Genomic DNA, 10,942 nt, shown 5'->3' with positions numbered 1-10,942 from the left:
TTATTTTTTTTCGATTAGAAAAAACCGTGAGGTTGCGACGGGAGCAGTCTCCCACTTAAAAATCAAATTATATACCCTGACTGACTACCATATCACTTAGTAGTCATTCAGTGTCTTGGTGTCCTTACCAAATCCACCCAACTTCCGGTTGCCAAAAATTTGTGGAACAATCTTAAAGTTATTGTGTGCTGCTTACTTAATGCCGTTGGTATCGATTGTAAACATTTTTATGATTGTAAATTCATTTTCAACAATTTTTCATCAGAGAAATGCATAATCTTTCAATTGTTTTAATTTTTCACAAATTTCTCCAAAGGAACCCTCTGCAGACACCATACTGACTGCCTTAGCACGCTCTTCTAGAGTGAAACGCCGCATAGGGTGTAACTTTTTTCTTAGTTTTTAATTAGTACAAACATAAAGAACACAACCAAAAAGAAAAAAGTAGAAATTTATTCCACCAAAAAAGTATGGACATGATTTTAATTTTTTCTATGAAATGGTTACACTTCAGTAAACATTGTTGCTATTGATCAGTTAAGACATTTGAATGCCTCGTTTTTTTTTTTTATTAAAGTAACGTAATTGTATATCAAAAACATCATAAACAAGTTTTGAAAAGAAAAATATTAATTTTTTTGGTGATGCGTTAGCAATTTTGTCTAGTGTATAGTATACAAGCCTGTTACTCGTTAGCATTGAACATTTACATAATATAAAGCAGAAATCAATGATTGTTTTGTCTACGTTGTTCAAAGGGACATAATTTGAGTTATCGAACTTTGAAACAAAACTTACATTATGCAAATTTCCAAATAAACATTCAATCACAAGGACAAATTGTATATAAAAGCTGTCTTTGGAGGGTGGATGGTGGGGAATATTTCTAATACAGAATTGACAAGTAAAATAATTGTGCTTGTTTAAATACAAGTAGAATTGCACCACACTGAACTCTGCTGCAATACAATGCGATACATTGTGATGCCTGCCAAATTGTCCAATCAAAATTAACCTGGTCAATTTTTTTTCTTAATTGAATTTAAAAACTGATTGAATACACACACTTTTTTTTTTTTTAACATTTTATGCTTTGAAAAAGGGTTTCAAAAAAAGACTAGAGAGCATTTCTTTTATTCTCATATTCTTAAATATTTGTTTTCTTTGATATGAATCAAAATTAACAATCAGTAACTAAGTTGAAGGACTTTCGCAAAGTTACGTGTTACTGGATTTTTTTTTTTTTATCGAATGACTAGTTTGAGTATGCGCAAAAGATCCAAAAGAAATGAACACTCCTTTTTGACTGATGAGTGGATTTTTTTTTTGTTTGCAAGAGAATTTATACTGTTTACCATAATAAGAATTGAACTGCATTTTATTGCACTGCACTACAATGCAATGTCAATTAATAAAATGAAGTTCATTTTTGTTTTAGATTATGGTATTGAAAATAAGGTGTAAATTAACATATTTTCTAATATATTTTTATTTTTAAAAAAAGTTTTTAAAAAACCAGACTGGATGGAATATTTTCATTCACATTTTCTTATATAATTGTTCTCTTTCATACGAATCTAAATTAACAATGCAGTAATAATGTTGAAGGATTTTTCAACAAACTTTTTTATTGCTGTTTATTATTTCATGCAATGCCTAGTTTGGGTATATGAAAGATTGAAAAACAGAAATCTCGTGTTTGACTGGTGAGTGTTAATTTTGAGAGTGATGCAGATAAGCACCAGGAAGGATAAACAGAATATATTCTGATAACAGTACTTAGAGCTAAGTTATCAAAGAACAGTTACTTTTGCTGATTTTTTTTTTTTATTGAAAGACTAATATGGATATATGCGAAACATCCCGAGGAAAATTGAAGTGTCGAGTGAAGTTCTTTAATTGCAAGCTAATTAATTTTGCTTTTAAATAAAAATATAACTGTCCTACATTACATTGCATTGTAATGCTTGATGTACTGTCTAATTAAAACATACTTGGTCAATTTTTATTATTAGGCAAAACAGTGAAAAAAAATATAAACTTTCCTGTTTGACTGACGAGTGAATATTTTGAGACTCAAACAAAGCTCCGATGACATTGTGGAACAATCAAAGACGCTTTTCAATACTGCTTAGCAGTACTTGTTTAGTGAGATAAGCTCACACGAAGTCCTTTACACGCGACATTACCTGTCACCGTTATTTACTCTGACTAACACATGGTCATTTGTGGATATCTCTCTAACGTCTTATATATAGTACACAAGCCTGTTACTCGTTAGCATTGCTTAAACATTTACATAATATAAAGCAGAAATCAATGATCGTTTTGTCTACGTTGTTCAAAGGGACATAATTTGAGTTATCGAACTTTGAAACAAAACTTACATTATGCAAATTTCCAAATAAACATTCAACAGTCTGTTCAATCACAAGGACAAATTGTATATAAAAGCTGTCTTTGGAGGGTGGATGGTGGGGAATATTTCTAATACATTGATGCACAATGGAAATTTTCTCAGATTGTCTTACTGTTCGCTTTCGCGTAATGGTCAGTCAATCAAGAATTTTACTCACTTTTGACACCATGTTTCATTATTAGACCGTGGGTATAAGAGTCATTAAACAGTTAAAAGTAGAACTACATGTTGAGTGGTTTCTTAATTTATTCCAGAACGAGATTATTCCAGAACGAGACAAAACTTATATTAATAGATCGTACATAAAATTATTCTTATTTCATTTAATTGTGCTTTAATAATGTTACACTGTACATGATATATCATGGATGGACACTCTTATTTCATTTGATGATGCAATTATTGGAACTTTGGGACTCCTTGTTCTATTGCCAACCCCTTGTCCCCAGACGCTGGCTTCTTGAAGTTTAAATGAGCCCTTCTATGATCCATACGTACACGGCATCCAATGGCTATATGACCCTTCTGTCCACATTTATAACACGTACGAACTTCTTACTCATACTTATACCTAGGTGTGTCTCAAACAACATCTGACTGTGGCATCTAACTGCCTGAGAGGAATTTTCTCAATAGTTTCTTTGTTATCCTCTTCGCTGGAAGGGTTGTCTTGTTGATCTGTATATAGATAGAACGTTCTATCGTTAAAATGATATTGTCCTACGGACCCGGTGGTGAGGGCTTGTCCCGAGACACAGTTAGATTATTCTAACTAATCTGTATATTACTGCTTCATTCCCCTAACTTCACAAGTCAGTTGTTGAATCTGGGCTTAAAGAGTTTTAAAGCTCTTTGTTGATGAATCTGCAAGAACTGCAAACTTTGCTGTTGCCAGCTTTTTGTTTTCACTTGGCGGCTGATGCATTAATTCCACCTTCCTGACCGCTGATATCAATTTGTCAAATGTAAGACATTTGTCATATAAATGACCACAAATGTCCTTCAATGTTGGGCCTAGTCCTTTAGAAAACATTGTACGCAGCATTTCTTGTGATTCTAGATAACCAACTAGGCCTATCTGTTGTGCTTTACTGATGATATCTTCCAAACGACACCTCCATCTGCCACATTCTTCATCCTCTTTATCATGAGCACTATAAAACTCTGCCAATATATCTTCTCTTTCAGACACTGTTCCATATATACTGTCAATTTTATTGATAATGGTAGCGATGGAAGCTCTTGGGCCAATATGCATCACAATAACTCGACTTGCCTTTCCCCTCAGAGAACGTCTAAAAGCGTGATGTATGACTTCTGGTTTTTCTTGGCGTTTCCAGAGAAGAATGATATCTTTGGATAATGGATATTTACAACTGATTTTGATTCTGCTGTGGTATCACTAGCATTATGGGGCTCCATTTTCACTTCAGTTAACTTGCTCATGGATTCTATCCACTGCAAAAAAAATCTTGTAGAGTGACGGCTTTGGGCTTTGTTTTCATCGTTAATAAAGCATCTACAATATTCCTAACTTCTGTCTGTGTGACGGATATTTCCTCTTTCTGTATTAAGTGTGTTTCCTTGTAGTTTGACATGATGATGAGTGTGATAGTAAACAATAAACAATTAACTAAGTTCATAAATACTTTCAAAATATTTGCAAAATATAAAATTTCAGCAATTCACTCCGGATGTAACTCTAAATAATTTTCAATATGCAAGGCGTTGTTGTTGTTCTAAATAAACAGATGAAAGTTTGGGCAATAAAAAAATTTCAATTCATGAGGGTAGTTCACATGTGGAACTACAATAAATGTGGTATAGTGTTACGTTTTCTGGATGCAAAGATCCAATAAAATGATAAAGTCGAAGAGCAAGTTTTTGTAACTCTGCATTTCAGATCAGAAATCACAACTGGCGCCTTGCGCATACTCAAACATAGGACATGTAGAAAAATCAGTATCTAATGGGGATAACCCTTATAGGAAAATTAGCAAGATAATGAATTAAATTCACTTTAATAATTCATGTACAAATCATCATAATGTATTTAAACAGTCAATTTGAAATCATAAGTGTCCAAAGCTGTAGATAATGTTCTGATTTACAATTAACATATCAGCAATGTTTTATATTTGATTACATAGATGGAATAATTTTTTGTTTTACAACTCTACCAGACCTAGTTACATATGGTTTGGATTGCTCTGGGGACTTAGGTGAGTTACCTGTATCAGGATTTTCTCCAGGTTGCACTTCATTACCGGAATTCAAAATTGAGGAAATGTCTGGCAAAGGCTGATGTTTGAAAACATCTTACTGGGGAAGAGCAAGCTCTCCTGGCTGGGGAGCCTCATTTGTTTATAGAGAAATCTCCTATTGCGTCTATACACAGAACCAGCAGGTGTTTTGACCAAATAAGATCTTATTTCCATGTGGTTGCATTATAATGGCCGGGGACCATTTTTTTTATCATTCAGCTGAACCTTAACTGAATCACCAGAGTTGAGAGGTTCAGGAGGATGAGCTGATCTATCATGATAGAACTTTGATTTGTCATGACTGACTGGTAGCTTTACCCCAATCTTATCTGTGTCATGATGAAAGGGCCGGTTTGATGCTTTCCTGAACAATTGGTATGTTTAACCTAAGTCTTCTGGACATTAATAGTTGTGATGGGGGAAAGCTCTGTGTCCAAAGGTGTATTACTGTATGTCAGAAAGGCCAAATTAATTCATTCATCGACCACATTACCCCCTTCAAACTCTCAATGATATCTTACCTGAGCTATCAATTGCACGTTATTTCACCAAACTTGATGCAAGCTCAGATTATTGGAGAATTAAGCTTGACGACGATTCTAGCTACCTTACCACTTTCAATACCCTCTACGATAGGTATCACTTCCTCAGATTACCTTTTGGCCTTAAATCTGTGCAGGAGATTGACTACTGTTATGCAGGCCTCAAAGGTGTTGTTGCTATAGTCGACAACATTCTTGTATACGGTAAGACCCATTCCGACGCCTTCAAACCCTACCGTCCATTTAGTCCCACCGGTTTTCTATTGGAGAAAAATATAAAATTTATGGAGGCCAGTTGATTTGGTAATTGTGAATGTTTGCGAGAAAGTCTTGACAAACTCTGGCTACGTTTTCCCAGGGGTGAACATGCTGAAAAATTAGGCATACGACGAACATGTGCGCGAGTGAGAGTAACGCCGATGTAAGCTTGACGAGCTCACGGACCAAAATAAAGCAATATGTTTCTTTCAGTTTTATGGTAAACGTTTTTTTTCTTTGTTTGTTGTTTAACGTCCCTCGCTCATATGGAGACGCCACCACTTGCCGGTGGAGGGCTACAAATTTTGACCTATACTCGGCACTTAGGGCCATTGAGCAGTGAGGGATCTTTTTCGTGCCAGCACCTACTGCGACACGGGACCTCGGTTTATACGGTCTCATCCGAAGGACCGGTCTCCACGTCCCACAGTGGGATTCGAACCCGCGACGTAAGGATCAACTCCTTACTCCGCGACTCTAGAGCAGACGCTCTAACCACTGCGCCACGCGGGCGACTTATGGTAAATGTAATGATTATGATTGCCTGTTGTATTAATATCGATAGTGGTGCTGTCGTGGCTATTACACAGGTGGTAGGATGAAAAGTCCCATCTTGCAAGAAATTTATGAACACGGAAAATAATGTGTATACCTCCAGTGCATCAAGTGGTACTACAAAATGTGTTATCAAACCTGTCATCATCAAAATACACGTGTTTTTGGCTTTTTACCATTTTCCCTACGTGACGTCATAGATTTCACGATTGGGTAATTTCGAACACTGATTTAAGTGCACAATAACCAAGATACACCTCTGACCAGTTTTCATAATTTTCGGTCACACAATCAAATATATTTCGCATATAGTGTTACCCTGTGTTTCTTTTTCCATTCAGTATAAGGCACATGTACTTACATGATGCAGAGTACAGAAATACAACCTGTGTTTTATCAAATTAATTAGTCCTACACATTTAAAGTTTCCCATATTGATATTTGTTTTACTTCATCCTCAGATATTTGAATATGTTACCGTATAAATCAGAATTGTGACTGAGTTAATTGTCTCTTCATCTCCTCTCACTCAGCATTTGCATTAATGTTGTTTAGCTTCATTCCTATGATCGTTGTACTTACGTCGTTCAAAGGGAGATCATTTGAGTACATCCAGAGTTACCTTGAGCAAATTTCACAACAATTCAGCTAAACAATTGAGAGATAAGTATAAATTGGAGATGTCTAGAGGGTGGTGGGGGTAATAAATAATAATGTTATTTACAGAAATTTTTTGCTTCTTTCAGGCAATCAAAGCACATGCACTTAAATGTATCTGCACATGCATGCATACTACAGAAATGCGACCGGTGCAGCAAATGTGCTTCACCAAATTATACTCCTACACATTTTAACTTTCACGTATTTATTTTTTTTAACTTTACTTAATCTTTTTTACTTTATTCTTAGACATTTTAATGAGTTACCGTATTAATCAGAATTGTGAGTTAATTGTCTAGGATTAAAACAGTGTGAAGAAAACATATTCTTTACAATGTTTGACAATGCATATTTTGAGGTATTATGATATAGGAAATGTAAAGGTGTAAGAAAAAAATTGCACATGCTCAGTGCAGTTGAATCTGATTTTTTTTCTGTTGACACAAGGTCATTATTGTAGTTGTTTTGTGAGCTGAACTCTAGTCATCACGTGACCAGTAATTGTTCACCGTTATCAATCGAAAGCTTGAAAGTCCTTACCGACTCCTTTAGACTTGTGTATATAAATGATTTTTCAGTGGTAACTGTCATAACATTTTTTCATGAATGTTCGATACATGGCGATGCATTGAACCGGACCTCTCTTCTCAGTTTTGTTTTGAATATTTTTAATTTATTATCGATCTATCATACGGAGTGAAATTCATGCAAATTGGAGAGCATCTTAACAAAAGCCTGATATTTCACTCGTTAACCTTATTCATTCATAAATAATTTTTAAATCCAGATATTTGACTACATAGACACAAACCAAACCAAGTAGAAATCTTGAGATGCCAAGACTCAACTGTGGCATTATACGTCATTCAAAGCAGATCATTTGAGATTTGTCATGTTCATTCTATGGCAAATTATTTGAATTTGTACACATATATACTTTAAATGTATGGTACAAGGCAAAATTTCGAAAGTGAAACAATAAACAATAAAATGCTTTCTTTGTTAGTACGGGAATTAATGTCATAGCTATTGCAGAAAAAAATTACATAAACCCGCTTACTCGGGTTATGTATTATTTCTGCAACATCTGCGACATTAATTCCCGTACTAACAAAGAAAGCATTTTATTGTTTAAATATTTCGCCACTGAGCTTTTGCATAAATAATAGCTGTATTCCTATGATACTTACGTCGTTCAATGGGAGATCATTTGAGTACATCCAGAGTTACCTTATGCAAATTTCACAAAAATACAGCTAAGCATTTGAGAGATATATATAAATTGGAGATGTCTAGAGGGTAGTTGTGGGATAATAGATACTAAGGTTTATATATAGAAATTTTCTGCTTCTTTCAGGCAATTAAGGAACCTGCACTTAATTAAATTAGTTCGAAGAAAACATATTCTTTATCATGTTTGACAATGCATTTTTTGTGGAATTAAGATATAGCAATTGTAAAAGTGTGAGAGAAAAAATGCACAGTGCAGTTGAAATCTGTACACACATAAAAAAGCTCCTGATTTCTTTCTGTTGACACAAGGTCATTGTTGCAGTCACTCTCGTCATCACGTGATGACCAGTAACAGTTCACCGCTATGAATTGAAAGCGTGAAAGCTCTTTACCGACTCCTTAGACTTGTGTAGATAAATGATTTTTTTTTCAATGGTAACTGTCATAACATTTTTTAGTGAATATGAAATACATAAATGCATTGCAGTTGCTTCATTGGAGTGAAAAAAGGCAATCGTGCGTGCAAAAAAGCATCGGTTTCTCTTTTAATGATCATTCGGTCTCATCAAAATTGAACATATAGTTTTCGATATAATCATTATCATCATCCAAGTTGCACCAACCCTAACAGGTTGACAATATGTGCAGTGAGGGTAGGCATTTATTGTCCCGACGACAATATGCATATGTACAATTTTTTTTTCAGCCGGTGTAAATTATGTAACGAATGGACGATAATAAGTGCAGTGGGGTACAGGTAGGTGCATACTGTTCCCGACGACAATATGTACAGAACAATATGTATTGTCACATATCCCCTGTCGACTGATCACACCCACAGTGTGACCGTTGTCATGATTGGGTAAATGGTAAAATCTGTAGTCAATTCAATATGAAAATAATTGCCTAGCAAATTGTGCGAAAGACGTCAGTCTACATTTGACCTAACGGTAGATAGTATTTGCAAACAAGGTCATTGTATTGACCACTGAATTTGCGAAATGTTGACTTTAAACGATATTGTATATACCCTTGTTTCATCAACTTGTCTGTCAGTAGTATGTCTCGTTTAGGAATTCCTCGTGCAAAGAACATGCTCTTGCGTATCAAATCAACTGTGAGACATAAACCCTATATGCAGGTGATAATGGTACACATATATTGCAAAAACAAGGGATACACATGTGAAATATTAACGTCCAAGCACCAACCATTCAAACTGCATGATTAAAAGAAAGACGGACAGACCAGAAACTCTAGCCCCCGAATCTCCGATTACGGGGGCATAAAAAGAGAAGTTGACGATAGAAAAGTTGAATCATTTCTATTTGACGAGCAAAGCTACTTATTTAGAGCCACATAAAAATTTATTATTAATAAAACGAGGAATATGATATCGTTTTTGCACACACAGACCTGTAGAACGTGATTGTGTGGGTGTGTGTGTATGTGTGTGCGGGGGTGGGGGTGGGGTCTGACAACAATCTTTTGCTGTTAATTGAGGAAATTTACATTCAAGAAAAGTTTGCTATCACCACTCATCCCATTTTTATTGTAAACCCCCCCCCCCCCACTCACAGAAAAGAAGTTTTCGAGTGTAACCGTTTTTCCCCTTGTCTAACTTTTTTTAGCCCCACCCCACCCCTATATTTAACTAGAAATATGTCCATAGGACATGAATGCCCCCCCCCCCCCCGAGGGTATATTAGTAATGCAACATGAAAATTTGTATTAGTGTATGATATTTGTTTTGAACATATTTTATTGACAATGTTTCAAAGGGATTGGACACAAGTTCTAAAAACTTAGATAGTCCTCTCCCATACATAAAATCTTAATAGCCATACAACATTTACAAAGATTTACAATTTTACAATATGATATTTGATGAATATATCTTGAATAGTTTCTTTAAAATTGAAAATGGAATCTAAAAAGTTGGATATAGATGATAAATTCTCACCAAATTATGCATAAGTGCAATAAGCTTACATAAATATATCTTAAATGGTTTCTTTAAAACTAAGCAAAATGCAAATTTAAGAAAAGTAAGGTCAGGGTCACAGTAAAGTTCAAGGTCAAACATTTTCGATGCAGTTGAATAGTTCTCACAAATACGTATCAGCATATTAAGTTTGATAAAATATTTTGAATGGTTTATTTAAAACTGAGCTAAACACTAATTTAAAATAAATTAAGTTAAGGTCAAAGGAAAGGTCAAGGTCAAAAAATGTTGATGCAGTTGAAAAGTTTACATCAGTATGTATTAGCATATGAAGTTTGATGTATTAGCATATGAAGTTTGATAAAAATATTATGAATGGTTTCTTTAAAACTGAGTTAAACACAAATTGTGAAATTGAGGTCAAGGTAAAAAATGTTGATGAAGTTGAATAGCTTATATCAGTAGGTATCAACATATGAAGTTTGACACTAATTTAACAAAAGTGAGGTAAAGGTCAAAGGAAAGGTCAAGGTCAAAAGATGTTGATGCAGTTGAATAGCTCTCATCGGTATGTATATCAGCATATGAAGTTTGATATCACTATCCTGAATGGTATCTTTAAATCTGAGCTAAACACTAATTCAAGAAAAGTGAGGTTAAGGTCAAAGGAAAGGTCAAGGTAAAAAAATATTGATGCAGTTGAATAGCTCTCATCGGTATGTATATCAGCATATGAAGTTTGATAACACTGTCCTGAATGGTATCTTTAAAACTGAGCTAAACACTAATTCAAGAAAAATGAGGCCAAGGTCAAAGGAAAGGTCAAGGTCAAAAATGTTGATGCAGTTGAATATCTTACATCAGTATGTATCAAAATATGAAGTTTGATTACGCTATCTTGAATGGTATCTTTAAAACTGAGCTAAACACTGATTTAAGAAAAGTCAGGTCAAGGTCAAAGGAAAGGTCAAGGTCAAAAAATGTTGATGCAGCTGCATAACTCTCATCAATATCTATCTGCATATGAAGTTTGATAAAAAAAAAATCGATCTTGGATAGTTTCAGA

Source organism: Saccostrea echinata, unplaced genomic scaffold (assembly GCF_033153115.1).
Source record: "Saccostrea echinata isolate AGI-Se365-2 ecotype Australia unplaced genomic scaffold, CSIRO_AGI_Sech_v1 ptg000054l, whole genome shotgun sequence".
In the NCBI taxonomy this organism is placed as follows: Eukaryota; Metazoa; Mollusca; class Bivalvia; order Ostreida; family Ostreidae; genus Saccostrea; species Saccostrea echinata.
Note: the sequence above shows the minus strand (reverse complement) of the source record.